The 20,063-nt window shown below is 36.2% G+C and overlaps 1 long non-coding RNA gene across 1 annotated transcript; it reads left to right on the top strand.

Moving 5' to 3' along the window:
• Positions 1–6,568: 6,568 nt before the first annotated feature.
• Positions 6,569–7,411, top strand: LOC147409923 (uncharacterized). The gene is made up of 4 exons (XR_015183221.1): positions 6,569–6,721; positions 6,809–6,900; positions 7,011–7,119; positions 7,209–7,411. It is a non-coding gene; the product is annotated as an uncharacterized LOC147409923 (long non-coding RNA).
• The last annotated feature ends 12,652 nt before the right edge of the window (positions 7,412–20,063 follow it).

The raw sequence follows: 20,063 nt of genomic DNA, 5'->3' as shown, positions 1-20,063 counted from the left end.
GCTCAGACGAGATTTTAAACTTATCTTACACTTATGGACTGCTTTTATATTTGAAAAAGTTACTTAATGAATGCCGTTGGAGGGATTTGTTTTGAAATACCCCCTAATTTTTCTGTGGTACATTGTTAGTAAATTTTCTCTCTCTCTCTCTCTCTCTCTCTAATGCCTCTCTTTCTCCTTTCTCCTTTCAATTGTTGAGATCAACCTTTGCTCCAATCATCAAGATCAAGAATTATAGATCATCAATCTCGATGTTTGAACATGAATTGCCAAGATCAATGATTCAAATTGTCGAGATTGATGATTTGAGTGGTTGATCCTCAATCATTTGAATATCAATTGCCATTTTAATATGAGGAGGAGGGGGGGGGAGAGGGTGTATTCTTATGTACTAGTTTCCTTTCTAACCTATCTATTAGTTCTGCCCTAATAAATAAATCCTGGACATGCTACAGGCTAGAATTTGATTTGATTCCCATTTTTTCTTCATTCAATTATAAATCCCTTACAAATCCATTAACTCAACAACAACAACAACAACAACAACAACAACAATAAAAATAAAAATAATAATAATAATAATAATATAGGATTGGGAACCGATAACTCATGGGAAAACACATGATCCCAACCGTTTAGATACAAAATCCAGCAGTTGGGATTTATGTGTAACTTGATAAGACAAATCTCAGACACTTATCCTGTGGATAAATCTCAACCATTGGATTTTGTATTTAAACGGTTGGGATCATGTGTGTTTTTTCATGAGTCAAGGGATCCTGACCCACAATAATAATAAATTTAGTTAAAGGGAAATTCTAGAGCTCTTTGTCCTTCCTAAAATAGTCAACATCCCTGACATTCATGTTTTCAAGCAAATCTCTCATGCCCAAAATCCTAACACGTATCCCCGTGATTAAGTTTTAGAATATCGAGGTGTTAGATATTTTTCATACGGTGATAAATCCCAAATAATACGAAAATTTCTAACAATGAGACAATACTGGAACTGAAGCATAACTAAACACTTTCTATAAACAAAAGCAATAGTTCTATCTCACAACTCCCTTTATTTATTATATATAACAAAAAGCAATATTGGCATATATACTACAAAATATATACTAACTGCTCCCTCAACATAAACCAATTACTCTATCTATCGAAACTCACTACACCCCAAATGTATGGATCCCAAAATTGCAACAATTTTAAAACTAATCAACGATCACTAGAACATTTTGAAATTGAGATGATTGGTAAGGTGAATAAGAGGAAAGTTATCCAGTAGTAAACACACATTTTTAAATCATACTCATTGTATTTAGATTTATTAAAACAATGAATAGATCTAAAATGATCTCAAATATCTATGAAGTAAGACATAATAAAATTTTAAAATAAATATGAAATATGAGAAACATGTCATTAACACATAATATAACACACATAATGACATTCTAATATAATAAAGAGATAAGGGTCATGATTGATGTAAACATCTCAGTAAATATACGATGGATCCAACACTTTACTGGTGTGGAACTTTACCATTAGTTATTGATTGTATGACCAATCTTTGCCATATTTGCGTGATTGATTTCCCAACTCAGGTTGGCTGTTAACTATGACCTTAAGAAACGAGCCAATTAAGTTGGTCATTATTTCTTTATTACTATAGACTATTATTAATGATTATTAACTAATCATAGTTGTCTATGCCAATTTGGCGTGTATGCGAATGCATCCCATACTATGCGGGAATTTTCGAATCTCCCCACTCTTTGGGATCTATGTTGAAATTAAAGTTTCTCTTTGATTATCTAATGAGTTTTCAATCGTCTTCTCCAATGAGCCTTCCTTTTCTAGATAGTCTTTTTCGTCAATCTTTACCTGAAAAGACACCAGTGTAATGTCGATCAAAGAACTTTCGATGATTAAGTTAGTACTTTATGAAGATTGCAAAGCAAAGAGAAAAAAATAAGACTAAAAGAATTTTGTGTGGCTTTTACCTTGGGTTTGAATAGGAGAAACTTCTTTATTTACATAGTAGGCTTTTTAATGGTGGTAGAAAACTCAATTGTAATCACCTACCCATGTTGTTCAATATTTATGATAATAAAATTTCATGATGCCTTGATGATATTGAAGATCCACTCCTTTTGGTTCCTGCAACTTACATGAGGAGTGATTTTAAATATGTAACTGATCTAACTCAGTAGTTCTTCAATTTTTGAGTTGACTCAATCGTGTTATGTAGTTGCACCTCTTTCCGTCATCATACTCTATTTGAGTAATATTTGGTAACGCATTTGTTACTTAGGTAGCCTTGCTCAATATCATTCGTGTTACAAAGTAGATTGGATCATAAAGTTGATTTAGAATGCCGAAATTTACTTTGAAGTATATATCGTGGGATTTGAATTTACCACGAAAGGGGGGCTGGACTAAAAGCCAAACCTCTCAGAGTATGTAATTAGGGGGGTTAGACTAAGGGCCGGACTTCTTGGTGTCTATCATTAGGGAGGGGGGGACTAAAAAGCCGATCCTCATGGTGATGTGTTATAAGGAGGGAATGACTATAGGCCAAACCACTTGGTATACGTCATAAGGAAGGACAAACTATAAGCCAAACCTCTTAATGTGCATTATAAATAGGGGCAAATTAAAGAGGCCGAACCTCTTGGTGTGCGTTATAAGAAGGGACGGACTAAAGAGATTGAACCTCTTTGTGTGCGCTATAAGGAGGGATGGACCAAAGAGACCAAATCTCTTGGTGTGCGTTACAAGAAGGGACAAACTAAAGAGGTCGAACCTTTTCGTATACTAGATAGGGGGTTCAACCAAATTGCCCATACCTCTACTTGCCTTTTATGGATCGGATCCTTTGGGTTGAATTAGATTTGGTAAGATTTGAATATCTTGATTTGGTGATTTTGCTAATCCCCATGAAGGAATATTTTTAGTTCCTACAGTGCCCTCTCTTAGGACTTTGGATCTTGATGAGATCGAAGGTTCTAAGAATAACTCTCATTCCTTATTAGCAAATGTTAAGGTTAACACTTTGTTGACTTTTTTGAGATGAGGATTTCTCACACCAACTCATTTGAGATGATGTTTGAATCATTGATCATTGACTTGTCGTCAACCCCTTGAGTTGGGAGTTGTCTCAACGCATTATACGAGAAATCTTCAAAGAAAAGAGATTCCACAAATTCCTAAATTGCTTACACCAATAAAATAACAAACCTAAGATACTCATGATGATATCCTGAATACAGTTTTCAACTCTTGAAAATATATTTTTTGTTCCTTTATTTCCATAAACCCAACAAATTGCAATGGGATAAGAGGCTAAAGAAATTCTTTATATCTAGCCTTAATAACACTCCTTTATAAATTATCATTTCATTCCCAAATACGACACACCTTTTTCCATTAAGGTCGTATTCATAAAAAATTCTCTCCTAATTGTAAGCACCTATTTTCTTCTTACGATAATAAATAATCTTCTTGTTAAGCAGATGCAACTTTTGATTACCAACTTTATCATTTTAAAGAAAATCTTTCACCCATGTCTCTAATCAAATTTCTAATTTCTTCAAAATCTAAAATAAGAAAGAAAAATTGGGATGCTTGATATAGTGTATTTAATCAATGTAAGCTCTCCTCATTTTAGAGTAGTTTCTAGTCTTCTAGGACTCTAATCCTTCACTTAATTCGTTCAATTATTAAATCCCAAATTTAACCATTAATTGATTGAATTTTGGGAGGGTTAAGGGTATATAATTATCTTCATTGATGATTATAGTCGAAAAACTTGGGTTTCTTTTTTGTAAGAGAAATCAAAAGTTTTTAGTGCATTCAAAAGCTTCAAGGTACATGTTGAAAAAGAAACAGGGAGATCCATCAAAATTCTCTGAACTGATTGTGGTGGAGAATATTGTTAAAAAGAATTTGAACATTTTTGTGATGATCAAGGCATACGAAGAGAACTCACAACTACTTATACACCGCAACAGAATGGTGTATCGGAGAGAAAAAATAGAACCATCCTCAACATGGTGTGAAACTTGCTGGCAAGGGGCAAAATTCCAAAGAATTTTTGGCCGGAGGCAGTGAATTGGAGTGTTCATGTGTTGAACAGAAGTCCTACATTTTCTATTCAAAACATGACTCCAGAGGAGGCTTGGAGTAGACGAAAACCAGCTGTAGATCATTTCAAAATTTTCGACTGCATCGCCTATGCACATGTCCCAGATGAAAAAATGAAGAAACTCGATGATAAGGGGGAAAAGTGTGTTTTTCTCGGTGTAAGTGAAGTGTCCAAAGCCTATAAACTGTCCAATCTAATTACTAAGAAGAATGTGACCAATAGAGATGTCATTTTTGATGAGGAGAACACTTGGAATTGGAATGAGCAGCAGCCTACTTCAGACATTTTCGATAGTGAAACTGAAGAAGAAGGGGATCAGCTCCTACAACAACAATTTCCAACAACTTCTATACCCGAAATTCCACCAAATGAAGTTTCAACAATGGTTGAAACTTCACCACCAGCAGCAGTAGCTACTGATACAGCAGTTGAATATTGTATTTGCCGTGTTCAGAAGAGGCCCTCATGGATGACAGATTATGAGGTAACCAAAATTGACTCAACTGAAGATCCGATCACTCACTTTGCTTTATTTTCAGACTGTGATCCCACAATCCCTGAAGATGTTGTCAACGAACTAAAATGGCAAAAGGCTATTGAAAGGAATAATATTTGGGAGTTGACAGAACTTCCAAAGGGATAGAAGACGATTGGTGTTAAGTGGGTATACAAAACAGAGCTGAAGGAGAATGGTGAAGTTGACAAATACAAGGTGCGCCTAGTAGCAAAAGGTTACAAGCAAAGTTTAGTGTCGACTACAAAGAAGTATTTGCTTGCAAGACATGGCATAGTTAGATTGATGATTGCATTGGCAGCTCAGAACTCATGGCCCATTTTTCAAATAGACGTGAAATCGACATTTTTACATGGAGAGTTACAAGAAGAGGTATTTATTGATCAACCTCCTGGTTATATGAAATTAGACAGTAATCATAAAGTTTATAAACTAAAAAAAGGCTCTATATGGAATAAAACAAGTACCTAGAGCTTGGTATAGTCGTATAGATGCTTATTTTTTGAATGAAGGTTTTCAAAAATGCCCATATGAGCATACTCTTTATATAAAAATTGGAGTTTGAGAAAAAAGGCTCATGGCATACTTGTATGTAGATGATTTGATTTATACAAGAAATGATTGGGCCATGTTTAAAACATTTAAGGAATCTATGAATGCTTGAGTTTGATATGTCTGATCTTGGTAAGATGCGTTATTTTCTTGGCATAGAAGTAGTGCAATCTACCACTGGAATTTTTATTTTTCAAAAGAAATATTCCCAAAAAAATTTAGACAGATTTCAAATAAAGAATTGCAATCTTATCACCACTCCAGTTGAAAAGGGTTTGAAGCTTGTGATGGATCCAGCAGGGAGAAGAGTTTATAGTACTCTTTATAAAAAAATTGTTGGGAGCTTAATGTACTTGACAACAACAAGGCCTAATACAATGCAAGCAGTGAGTCTCATTAGCAGGTACATGGAGAATCCGAAAGAAATCCACCTTCTAGCTGCGAAGAGGATTCTTAGATACTTGCATGGAACTACTGATTTTGGCCTTTTTTTTTTTCTATAAAAGAGGTCAAAAATTAGATTTTCTTGGATATACAGACAGTAATTATACTGGTGATTTGGATGATAGAAGAAGCACAACTGGATATGTGTTTATGCCAGGGTCTGCAACTGTTTCATGGTCATCAAGGAAGCAATCATTGGTTACATTGTCAACAACTGAGGCTGAGTTTGTAGCAGCCACTTCTAGTGCTTGTCAAGCATTATGGTTGAGAAAAATTCTTGAGGAACTTCAGTTCAAGCAACCAGGATCTACTCAAATCTTTTGTGATAACAGCTTAGCTATTAAGCTCTCAAAGAATCCTGTTTTTCATGGAAGATGCAAGCACATAGATGTGCGATATCACTTCTTACGTAATCTCACGAAGGATGGAGTTATTGGTCTTCTTTACTGCAGAAGTGAAAACCAAGTTGCTGACATTTTTACTAAACTCCTCAAATTGGATAGTTTTCTTAAGTTGAGGGAGTTACTTGGAGTTTGTACCCTGGAGGATGCAATTTGAGCTAAGGTTACCGCATAATTGTTAAACTGAATATTTGCAAATGTTCAGTTTAAGGGAGGGTGTTAAAGTATCATCTGCAAATTGGTCATTTTACTAAGTCTCTAATATTAGTGGTTTTATTTAATGTTGAGTCATGTGGTCTGTTATTTTGTCCTAGTCCTTAGGAGGTTGTTTTTTACTTGTTTATAGTTTCCTGGTCATAAGGTTGTATCTCCAGTAGTGGGGAACGTGTTTTTAAGGTCCTATTTTTACGAAATAATTGTTGAGTTTTTTTATCAAATCAGTTAGTTGTACAGCCTATATTTAGGCTACTCTCAGTATGAATAAATAACAGATTTTTGCTCTGTTTATCTTAAAAGTTCAGCAGCCAACAATGATACACTACAAATGATGGCAACAAGTTCAATGCTCAAAATCCAGACCAAATTAATGTCTTTCGCGGAGTCACAAAAAACTGCCTCTTTGTTGGCATAGTGGTAGTCACACTTGTAGTTTAGGTACAAAGAGATTTACATTAATTATCATTATTATTTCATAAGCTATTTCTTGCATGGAGTTACAAGTCTGTACCTTTCTTTCTACAGATCATTATCGTCGAATTTTCAGGGAAACTTACCAAGACGGTTAAATTAAATTGGAAGCTATGGCTTGCTTATTTCGCCATTGCTATTATGAGGTTGGTTTTGTTACTAATAATTTGTGTATAAAAGTTACTTCTGTATTTCATGTCTAATCTTCCTCGTTTTTTTTGTGGCTAAGCTGTTTAATTTCCCATATTTTCTTTAGTTGGCCTATTGCTGTTCTAGGGAAATTCGTACCAGTCCCTCAAAAACCTCTTAGTGAGTTCTTTGGGAGGTGATTTCCTCGTCTTAGCAGACGTCGGCCATCTAATAGTGTGAGTACCTTTAAGTCCCACAAGACTTGTATTCCTTTCATGTGTGGGTGACTCAATAAGTGGTGGATTAACACCTTTCTATCTTTCAGGCTCAAGTAATCGAAGAAGGAATTCATGGTAACTCAATAAGTGGTTTGTTGGGTTCATTTCCTTCGGTTCTTTGCTAGTGTTTTGCCAATGGTGATAAAATAACACTATCAATACTTAACCTCGGAAAGTAGTTCTTCACATAACCACCTTTCTAGATGTGATTTTTGTGACTATTTGTATAAAATAAATTATACATTAATAATCTGGTGTCGATATTAGGCCAAATCCCCGCCCATTATAGACACACATAAATTATGCTACCAGACACACCTTTTGATTCATAGAAGTTCATAGAAACATGGCTGATTCAAGTGGTCACTCTTGAAATTAACAATAACCTTTTTCAATAAATAAAAAAGCATAAGGTGGTCTTTTACTCTTTAAAAAATTTGTCTTCTGTATTTCCTTTAATTTGGCCTTCTTACTTGAGTTATGTAAAGTTGGTATATAGCAAGCTTTATGGGATTTACTCCCTTTTGTTATGTGTGCATATGTATATAATAAAACACAATTGAGTTGGAACAGTTTTGTGTGACACAAACCTCCAATCGACTACAATGTTGTTGGAGACAAACCTCTTGTAAAGCTATAGTATCACGGGACCCACTTTATTTCTTTTGTTTTTTGCCTCCTCTAATTTTACTTTATTTTCTCTTCTACTCCTCTAATCCACTTTATTATTTTTCATCTTTTACCTTTTTAATCATGTTTTTTTAATTTTATCCCTTCAATTCTAATTTTTTAACTTTTACCCCCTTAGTCTAAAAGATATCTGATCCTTTAACTTTACGATGTTTTCTCTTTTACCCTCTTAGTCTACAAGAAGATGTTTGACTCTTTAACCTTACTATATTTTCTCTTTTACCCTTTTAATCTCAAATTTTTTAATAATACCTCTTCCATCAAGCTATAATTTCTTAGGACTCATTTTATTTCATTTATTCTCCAATTCCTCATAATTTTATTATATTTTCTCTTTTACTCATTTAGTCTATTTTATTGTTTTTCATCTTTTACCTCTTCAATCCACTTTATTATTTTTCATTTTTTACCCCTTTAATCTCAAAATTTTCTTATCATAATATCCCTCCAATTTTAATTTTTACACTTTTAACCCTTTAACCTGAGAGAGGATGTCCGTGTTACGGCATGAGTGAATCATAACACGGGTATCCTTTAGTATATATATATATATAGGTTAATGATTTTTAGACTCGAGTTTTTTCACTCGGTCTGTACTCGATTGACGTGATAATGGCATTGAACCATAAATTTTTTTTCCTTATGTATCCCGAAGAAAATGATCTATGGTTTTGTGTCTAGTTACATCAGTTGAGTGAAAAAAACCGAGTCCAAAAATCACAACTCATATATATATTGAAAATTTGGAAGGAGAAACATTAGGCATTTCAAGGCAAGGACGTGCTGTTTTGCTTTATTGTTCTGATTATCAACTCTCCTATTTTTATGCTTACATGATTTTCTATTTCTATAAAAAAAAATAATAATAAATAAATAAATAGATAGATAGGATATACTTAAAATTTCAGTAGAAAGATAAAAATAAGAATTGAAACACTTTTGACAACCTTATGATTTTTATATTTAAGCATTGTTTTTGAATAATCATTAAATATGAGAATTTCACCTGATCCTTGAAAAGTTTTACTATATATAATACATTTTCTGAAGAAAAAAAAAATGAAAGAGTCTTTTGATTTGTACTTGTAATATTTTATTGAACTTAGGGTAGCCATGCCTCGGATCAAAAAAAAAAAAAATAAAATAAAAAAATAAATAAATAAATAAAAAATAAACAAGAGGAATCTTGTTTTTGTCTACTAGTTAAAGTGTTGAAGATGAGGGCAGTGGGGTCATTTTTTGTTAGTCAATATAAAAAATACTGACTTCAAAAGGGTAAATAATAAGTTTTAAAAAATGCAGGTGTATTTGAAATCAATTGATCTCCAAAACGTAAGATTGAAATGTAAGTAAGGGTTATTAGTTGGACTCATGATCCAATACCGTGTTTCGTTTCACGTTTTAGTTGGTGTTTAAAACCCTTAGCTCCTAATCAAGCCTTTCATGCAACCGCAATATAATTACTTCTTAATCAAATTGTGCTACGTAGACACCGTTCCTACCTATAGAAACGGGATACTGTATGAGATATCGACTCAGTTAGTTAACAACCTTAATAACATTATTGGGATTCGGGACATAAGACGGTATATGTGTAATGTTTGGATTTGTTGACTGACTTGTCTTGTCTTGTTGTCTAAGTTTGTGTGACTTGGCACCAAAGTCAAGTAACCAAAAACCAAAATCAGTCGAGTAATTCTATATAAAGACTAAGAGTTGTATGGGTAAAGTGTCGAAGAGTTAGGGTTTAGAAGATAAAAAGACGTTGGGTTTGGTGTCTGAGTCAGTATTTGTGTAGGCAAAGCCTACCTAACAAAGTGTGGGATTTGTCTGCAAAAGTACCGTCTTTAGATGAATCCAGACTAAGAAATGTTCTCCATCTTACAAAATGAAGGTTTCGTCACGGTGAGTTTTGGTTGATTTTTATGCTTCCCATTAGGACTGTCAATGGATACGATTAGACCTGGAATCAGATCCGTTTCAAAAATTTGGATTTGAATTGATGTTTTGTATTCTAACAAGATCAGATCTGATAAGATTTTGATCCGATATTTTATTGGATTGGATCTAAATTAATTATGTCCTAATCTGATAAAGATCCCATCCCATAATATTTTACACTATATTATATATTATTGAGATATATTTTGTATACAAAACATGGTTTGAGCTTATCTAGGCACGATTCGGCTGTTAATGGATCAGACCTGGATCATATAATATTGAGATCCAATAAAATCCGATCTGATACTTATTGGATCAGTACCAAATCGACCTGATCCGATTCGGACCTGGTCCATTGACAACCCTAGCTTCCATGTATTATGTAACTTAACATTTCCCTATATATAGGATGGCGTTATTACGACCCTTATTACGACTCACATTGCGACACATCGTTTGTCTTATATGGGCAAAAATGTTAGGAATGGGTTGATTTTTTGTGAGGATGATCTCTGTGATGAGGGGATCATCCTGGCAAAAAATCATCACATTCCAAAACTTCTAACCCCATCAAAATTGATTTACAAAAATTGGACGGTCTATAATTTTTTAACTTGTAAACATGGGGCTAGAAGTTTCATAATGAGCTGATTTTTGGCAAAGATGATCTCCTCACCATAGAGATCATCCTCACAAAAAGTCAGCCCATTCCAAACATTTTTGCCCATATAAGACAAAATGGTGTGTCGCAATGTGAGTAGTAATAGGGGTATACGGAACCCGACCCATATATATTGTTATTTAGATAGAAAACTCAACCGATTCAACATGGCTATGCATTTTAATGTAAATAAATAAATTTTTAATGATTTAAATATTTATATTATCCAATAGAAAGTACAATCAATTTTAATAAAACTATTATAATTATTTTAGGTTTTGGGTGAGTGAACTCTGAAGAGAGAGAGAGAGATTGTGAAATTAGGTATTTTGGCATTTTTGTATGTAAACATTGTCACTTAATTGGAAAAGATGCACAGAGTGATTGATCCCATTAAAATTAAACATGTTTATGGATTTAAAAAAAACAAAAATCAGTGATTTGTTTGGGTTTTGTCTCACAACTTTAGGTCCACGACAGGTCAGTAAGCATAGTGTTCGTCTTCAACTGAGTTATTTTCAATAAAATTCTAATTTCTAACTTGGGTTCTAATACCGATACACACTTGCTCTGTGTTGGTGCATTTGAATACTGTTGAGCACTCAAAGAAGCTCGACGAGGCTACCCGAATAAATCAAATCTCAGATTGAGTTATTTTTTAGTAATACCTCAACATTACGAATTAGGATTGCTAGTTTTCGAAGAGCACTCAACAATACGCCACATTACGAATTTATCTTCCACTCACTTATCAAAAAATAAAAATAAAAAACAAAAGATGGTTAACAAATTGGATTTTAGCATGAACATTTTATACTAGAAGAGAAAAAAATGGTTAAGTGTTTGAACTGGTTTTGTGCCTACTTAGGCTTCAATTGTTTGATGTCTAGGTTAGGGTTGGCAATGATCCGAAATATAATCGATGTCTGAATTGATCCAATCCGGAAAAAAAAAAAACATGAAAATTTGGATTCGGATTAAAATCTTAGATCCGAAATGATTTTGGATCGGATTTGAACGTATCCCAATCAACTCCGAAAAAATTCTGATTTTAATATAAAAAAAATTATTCTTAATTTCATATAAATACATATAGATAAAACGTTTTAGTCTTTTTTGTTTTCCTTTATATTTGTAATTGAAAAGTAGATTTTTTTTTTTTTTTTTTTAATTTATAATTTTATATGATTTATATTTTTAAATTTTTTGAATATTGATAATTTGAAAATTAGGCATGTGTTCCAATCGGATCAGATCGGTTTTGGATTATGGGTGAAATGAAACGGATAGGATTCAGTTCACATATTCATTATTCTGATTGGATCAGATTGGGTACATGTTTTTAAAAATTACGGATCAGTATTGGAGTGGTACTGATCTGGTACCAAACAGATCCGTTGCCAGCTTAGTCCAGGTTGGTTTCAACTTCAAACCATGGTATTTTAAATGTATAGACGTTGTGTATTGCATTTTGTGTATAAATAATAACCATCGGTATGGTGTTAGTCTAATACGAGAGTATTCTCTTGTTCACTTGAATGTAAACTACTCCTAGATTATCTGTATTTAATAATTAGTATTACTTGCAAGAATTCCAATTTCAAATGGCTTGTAGAATTAGGGAATAGAGTTCCACTATAAGTTGTGCCAGTCGTAGATAAAGAAGGGTCAGGTTCAAGGGCCATATGAGAAAACATATGAGAAAACTTTCGTTTTTCAAAATAAGGGTTAGAGGTTTTGGATTGAGCTGATTTTTTGCAAGGATGGTCACTATGATGAGAAGATCATCCTCACAAAAACTCAGCTTAATCAGAAACTTCTAAATCCATCAAAAGTGATTTACAAATTAGTGATAAAAATTGATAAAAAATCGACGGTCCACATTCTAAATCACTTTTAATGGGGTTAGAAGTTTCAGATTGTGCTGATTTTTTTTTTTTTTTGGATGATCTTCCCATCATAGAGATCATCCTCACAAAAAATCAGCTCAATCCAAAATTTCTAACCCATATTTTAAAATTTTATTTACCGTCGAAAGTTTTCTTATATGTTTTCTCATATGGCCCTTGAACCTGACCCGATAAAGAATGTGTTAGTTTATTTATGGTCCCAATAGTTTGTTTGGTAGAAAACTATATATATATATATATATTTTTCCCTGAGGTATTTGCTTCTTTATTTTTCTATTTTTGTTGAATAATTTTTTTGTTGTGTTTTTCAATGACGCTTTTTCTTCCTCGTGCACTGTTCTCAAACTCATGATCTTTTAATGGGAAAAAAGTTATTAAACTTGGCCAGAAGTGTATCATGCATGTTATGTGATAATTTCAATCTAATTATTAGTTGAATTATGAAGGTAATGTCCTGCATAGGTTGTCTTTTTTGGGAAGATAAAGATATTTTTCAAGTACTTTTTGCTATAACTTTTTTTTTTGTTTTGGGGGTGCACAATTGGCAATCTGAAGAGATGAGAAGTTTGTGGTTTTGTTGTCTAAGGTTTAAAGGGAATGAAGGACTAAGGATGTAAATGAGGTAATGAGAGTTTTTTTGAAGAATTATGCTTAGTCAAGCTCTAAATAGAGTTGGGTAGGAACAAAGAACTTATGTTGCCTAACTTAAAATTTAGGATAAAGTATAGTTATGCTTTTAAGAAAAAATATCTTACATTTGGTGAAAAGATTATCGTGCCCTGTGATTATTTCAATGTAATTATTAGTTGAATATATAATGGAATACGCTATGTGAAAACTGGAAAATTGGACGGCTTAGAGCAATCACATTTCTCCCATCCTCCATTAATTCGGCGATTTCAACCCGTCAGAAGAAAAAAATCGACATTGAAAATTTTGACACAATGGTCCATCAAAGTTTTTGAAATTCAACGGCCTTGGATCATTGAATACGAGATATTTTCACGTTGTGATAGACCCGTGTGGATTGACATTTTTGTGCATAGAAAAATATTTTTTGGTGTTAGTATAATTTTTTTAGTGCAAAATTAGTGATCTTTCGATGCGAAAGTCTATGTTTTTATTGTATGAAGACTTCAAAAGGGTTATGAAAAACTGAAAGGATGTAATGTTGTAAGAAATTATTTCAATAATCATGCTTTAATATGCTCTAGATAGAGTTGCAACAAATAATTGATGCTTTTTTGATTAGCTACAAATAATTTATTTTTGTTACGGAGTCAATATTTAGGATGAGTGTAGATTAAGGGAAAAATTCTTAAATTTGAAGAAAAGAGTATCATGCCTTGTAACGATTTCAATGTAATTATTACTTATTAGTTGAATTTTTAGGGGTAAAGGACTACTATTTTTGTGTAGAGAAAATATTTTTAAGTGTTATTTGGTGCAAAATCGGTGATTGGATGAGTGAAAAGTTTGTGATTTTATTGTGTGAACCCTTTAAAGGGGGATTGAAAGAGAAATGATGTAGGAAAATATTTGAAGAATCAAAGCTTTAATAGGCTCTAGATACAGTTGATTGATGACAAAATTTATGTTGCCAACTCAAAATGTGAGAAAAGGTATAGAAACACTTTCGAGGGAAAAATTCTTAAACTTGATGAAAAAGATCAGTATCAGTGTTATGTAATTGATTGTTGAATTAATGTGGGTATAGACCTATTTGGGTCACCATCTTTATTGCAAAGAAAGATATTTATAGGTGTTATTTGGTGTGAAATTGATGATTCAAAGATACAAAAGTCTATGGTTTAATTGTGTGAAGGCTTTAAAAAGGGAATGAAAGACCAATAAAAATTTATATTTTGAAGGGCTCTAGATAGAGTTGAATAGAATTTATGTTGCCAGCTTAGTATCTTGGATAAGGTGTGGATCTTTATTATTCTTCTTCTTATTATTATTTTTGTAGACACCTCGATTTGAACGGGCCCTCACTCGAAGGGGCCCAAAAACAATTCAATAAGTTCGACTAACGGGCCTCAATGGCCCGAATCATCGGAAAATGATATTTTCGCCGAAACCCAAGCCACTAACACCTTTCAATGGGTTAGTAGGTCCACCAAAAGGGTTCGGCACGCTCCCGTCTACCCCGCTCCATGCAAAATACCGATTTTCCAACAAAAGGGGCCAACGGGCCCCTAAGGCCCAAAACACTAAAAGTAGTAACCACGGTTAAATCAATGCCCCTAAGACCACCCCGTGGTCTCAAGGACCCGCAAAAAAGGTAGTGACCCATCCCACACCTGTTCAACATCGTCGCTTCACGCTCACGTACAAAGAATCGATAAATTCCCCAACGGGCCCGAAAGCCCGGTTCGCCAACACGTGGCATTTTGATTAAATCAATAGTTTCAAAAAAATCAAAAAAATCAAAAAAAACAAAATGCGAGACTTGGGATGCCTACCCCTTCATCCAACCTTCATCGTTCCATCTCCAAATCCACAAACACCTTAAACCCACTCAAGGCCCACGAACCATTAACTCATTTTTAGAATTTTTTCACCTCACCCCTAAGATAAAAATCAATCCTACATCATTTAAACCTTAAAACCAACCTACCTTATCAAAATTCAATCCAAAATGAGCCTTGTCCAATCCAAAACAACCTACATCTCCTATAAAGCCTAAGCCCAATCCATAAAAAAACCCTCTAACCACTATCCATACCCCATTCACTATCCAACCCACAACCCAACCCATCAACCCTTACTCACATCAACCAATCAACCCATCAACATCAAAAGATGACACTTGTCATCACCACCCTTCACCTCCCTCATCCAATCACCCACTCCCATCACCATGCTCTAAACAACCCATCTAACCCATCTCACCTCTCTCCAAAACCACCTCAACCCATACCCTACCCTAACCTAACCTATCCCCATCCTCTAACATCATCAACCACCCACACCTCCACCCATACCCTTATCCATCACCATCATCAACCCCCACATCACCACCCATACCTCTACCCATCATCTTCCTTAAAACACTCCAATAAAATCAACTCAACCCATACTTCATTCATCATCAATCAACTAACCCATTTCTCTCTCCCTAATCAAACTACCCCTATCAACCAATCAACCAATCTCATTCCTCACCCTCTCATCATGATTGCCACATGGCATCATCTCCTTTCTCCTCCCAAAAACTAATTTAACAACCTCTTACACAACCCATTCCCCTAAATCTACACACCTCACCTCATCAACCAACCTAACACTCATTCTCTAAACCACTCTCTTACACCCCCACTCCACCACCAACCATCACTCATGTCAATCCATCCAACACTCTACCCAAATGGGTTCGGGTAAGATCCAACCCATTTGGGTCTAAACCTCACCCATTTTCATTCATTACACATTTACCCTCCATTTCACCTTAAATTTCACACCCCTCACTCCTAAATCCTATACCATTACCCCTTCTCTCACATTTTAACCCCATTATACCCCCAAACCCCCTCCAAACACCTATAAATACCTCCCCTCTCACCCCAAAAATGGTTACACCAAGTCTCCATAAGAAAAAAATCTACTCTATCTACTCCTCCTCACTACTTTCTCATAACACACTCTAAGAGAAATAACTTCACTCTCAACTCACCAAGGACTAAAGAGAATTCAAAGAAGAAGAAGAAGAAGAAAAAGAAGAAGAAGAAGTCCAAGAGTACAAGGTGGGAGCAATCAACACCCCCCCCCTTTTTCCTTTCTCTACCCTCTCTTCTTCCCTCTTCTATCATCCCCCTCTTTTCATTTTATTTTAAATGAGTTGAGCATGAATGGACCTCAAGGCTTGGATCTACAAGGATCATCTCCATTGATGAGATGATCCTATGATCAAGCCAAAATTAAATCCCTACTTAGGGAACAAATGTACCCATGTGGCACACTTTCCACTTTCTTTTAAAAATCAAAATGACCGAGTTATTTGAGGTTACCGCCACGTGACGGGGAGAAAGGGGTGCCTAACACCTTCCCTTTTCTCCAACCGAGCCGCTTGCCCGAACCTCTAGGTTTGATCAACCCTATCCGTTGCGAGTCACTAACGCCAAAAAATGGTAATTTTTCGATAGGTACACACCGGGTGACCATTCACACCCCTTTTCAATTTGAATGGTTGCGACTCCAATATTTAGTAGTTGTGGTCGTCATGACGACGAAAACCACGTAGCTACAGCTGGCGACTCCATTGGGGAATTTTCGGCTCATCCCTCGCGAGTAACTCGATCATTTGAAAAAAAAAAAAAAACAGATTTTACGTTTACTAATGTTGTTTCTTGTTGTTGTGTGTATTTTGTTTTTCTTTCGATGGCATTCTTGTATCCACAATTGTAATATTTACTTACATTCTTGTTTATGACGTTTGTAAGAGGGTCGATGAAAAAAAATAATGAATATGAAAATGCACACGTGCACTTGCGAGCATAGCCTCACTTCCAAGCCACCCCACCCATAACATACTTAGCCCCGATGCTTAGTAGTTCCACGGCTTGAGATCGTTATTTCAAGTGTCGGGAATGAACACATCAAACCCGATCACCAACCAACGACGTGTGTATTTCGGTATGCATCGAGGTTTGAAGATCGGGTAGTCGTGAAGCCACCTATTAAACTCATGCATTTGCCCAGCTAGATGAGCTAGGACACAAAATTGTAATGTTACATCGACCCCCAAGGCAAAGTTGTACGTGTTTGATGTATTCGGGCCTCGAAGCCCAAGTTGTAAGCCCAAAGAGGCACACGTAGACCGTAGGATTTATCTTTGTTTCTTTCTCACCTCCCCTAGGTAAAGGGGAGAGAATGCTTGTTGCATCATGTTCAAAAAAGAAGAGAAAAACAATGAGCAAGGGACTTAAAACAGGGCGACATGGAAAAACAGGGGCCAAAAGAAACAGTCCTGTGAAATTCCAGAAACTGGATTTCATTCTGGTCCGTGCCCATGACACGGATACACTAAAATGTGTGTCATCCGTGTTGGGAACACGGTTGAAACAGAAAATGTCTCATCCGTTCCCAAGACACGGATAACAAAAGATAAATTACAATCCGCGCCATTGACACGGACCAGAGTGAACTCAACCCCCCTGAATGAACTCGACAGTCCATTTTTTTAATAAAAGGAAAAAAAGAACCCTCACCATTTGTCAAGTGTTGAAAACATCCACGTGGGAAGATCATAAATTTTGAGAAAAAAAAAAACTACGGGAGATGGATTTTCGTCAATCAATCTTGTTCACAAGGTACAATCAAATTAAAAATAAAAAAAGAGGGGGAAGATATCGAGTGAAGAAAGGAAAGAGGGAAGGAATTGCGGATTTTCCCCAAAGTCAAAAACAGTTTCGTAAACTGGATCCCCACTCGTATCCAATCCCATCGGGTCCACAACACACACCCATCTAAAAACTGTGTCATGACTTAGACCCATTGGAAACTGGGTTCACGACCCAGAACCGCTTCCAACTGGGTGTACGACCCAGATCCAAATCCATTTTCAACTGGGTTCACGACCCAGATCCAATCCAACTGGGTCCACGGCCCAGATCTACTTCCAACTGGGTGTACGACCCAGATCCAATCCAACTGGGTCCACGGCCCAGATCCACTTCCAACTGGGTGTACGACCCAGATCCATTTCAAACTGGGTTCACAACCCAGATCCATTCAAACTGGGTTCACAACCCAGATCCGTTCAACTGGGTCCACGACCCAGATCCGTTCAAACTGGGTTCACGACCCAGATCCGTTCAACTGGGTCCACGACCCAGATCCATTTCAGACTGGGTTCACAACCCAGATCCGTTCGACTGGGTCCACGACCCAGATCCATTTCAGACTGGGTTCACAACCCAGATCCGTTCGACTGGGTCCACGACCCAGATCCATTCAAACTGGGTTCACAACCCAGATCCGTTCAACTGGGTCCACGACCCAGATCCATTTCAAACTGGGTTCACAACCCAGATCCGTTCAATTGGGTCCACGACCCAGATCCATTCAAACTGGGTTCACAACCCAGATCCGTTCAACTGGGTCCACAATCCAAATCCAACCCAACTGGGTCCACGACCCAGATCCATTTTCAACCGGGTTTGCGACCTAGATCCGTTTTCAAACTAGGTTTACAACCCAGATCAATTTCAAACATGGTCTTCGACCCAGATCCATATCCATACCAACTGGGCTCAAGACCCAGATCCAAATCCTTTTCAATTAGGACTACAACCTGGATCCGTTTTGACTAGACCTAAGACCCGGATCTAGACCCAATTTCGAACCAAGTTCACGATCTAGCAAAGATAACAACCAATCAATCAAATCCAAGGGAATTCAAAAAAAAAAAAAAAAAAAAAAAAAAAAAAGGATTTCAGAAAGCACTAATTGTAGTCCTTGATCAAAGTCGGTGCCTAGAAAGATCTTACCCTGTTGATACGAGGGGGATAGACCACGTCTATTCAGGGAACAAGGTGATTTAAGAGTGCCATTGTGCGCCGCCTCTTCCTTGGAGATCCACCTGGCCGACGATGATTTCATAGAACTGAATTGGAGGCTACCAAATATGAGTTATCCCAACTCGATTTACCTCAGAAATTACTTTTAAAATATATATATATATTTCCCGACTCCGTGTCGATGCCAGCTCCGTGCTGATGAAATTACCTTTTCAAAATATTTTTTCCGACTCCGTGTCGATGCCAGCTCCGTGCTGATGAAATTACTTTTTCAAAATATTTTCCCGACTCCGTGTCGATGCCAGCCCCGTGCTGATGAAATTACTTTTTCAAAATATTTTCCCGACTCCGTGTCGATGCCAGCCCCGTGCTGATGAAATTACTTTTTCAAAATGTTTTCCCGACTCCGTGTCGATGCCAGCTCCGGCTGATGAAATTACTTTTTCCAAATATTTTCCCGACTCCGTGTCGATGCCAGCTCCGTGCTGATGAAATTACTTTTTCAAAATATTTTCCCGACTCCGTGTCGATGCCAGCTCCGTGCTGATGAAATTACTTTTTCAAAATATTTTCCCGACTTCGTGTCGATGCCAGCTCCGTGCTGATGAAATTACTTTTTCAAAATAGTTTCCTGACTCCGTGTCGATACCAGCTCCGCGCTGATGAAATTACTTTTTCAAAATAGTTTCCTGACTCCGTACCGATGCCAACTCCGTGTTGATGCCGACTCCGTGTCGATGCCAGCTCCGTGCTGAGATAAATCTGCTTTCAAAATGTTCTTCCGATTCCGCGTCGATACCAGCTCCGTGCTGATGCCAACTCCGTGTTGATGCCGACTCCGTGTCAATGCCAGTCCTGCGCTGATGTAATTCTTTTGTAAAATATTTTACCAACTCCGTGTTGATACCAGCTCCGCAGCGAGCAATTACCACTTCGTCAAAACACACAATAAACAACTTTACCTGATCTAATAAAACATCATGCATCCTCATTTTTTGTGAATAAGATAGTAACACTTGGTTGTCTGTATCCACAGCTGGCCAAACGAAAGAAACACAAGCAGCCAGAAGTGCCTCCCTATTTTCTCCGGTCATCCGCCGTCACCATGAGTTCTTCCGAACCGGCACAACCTCCAGTGACCGAAGCATCAGGTATCGACCCACAGATAACAGCACT

This window comes from Akebia trifoliata, chromosome 2 (assembly GCF_017979445.1).
Source record: "Akebia trifoliata isolate Shusen 1 chromosome 2, ASM1797944v1, whole genome shotgun sequence".
Lineage (NCBI taxonomy): Eukaryota > Viridiplantae > Streptophyta > Magnoliopsida > Ranunculales > Lardizabalaceae > Akebia > Akebia trifoliata.
Note: the sequence above shows the minus strand (reverse complement) of the source record. Positions and strands in the feature narration are given on the sequence as shown.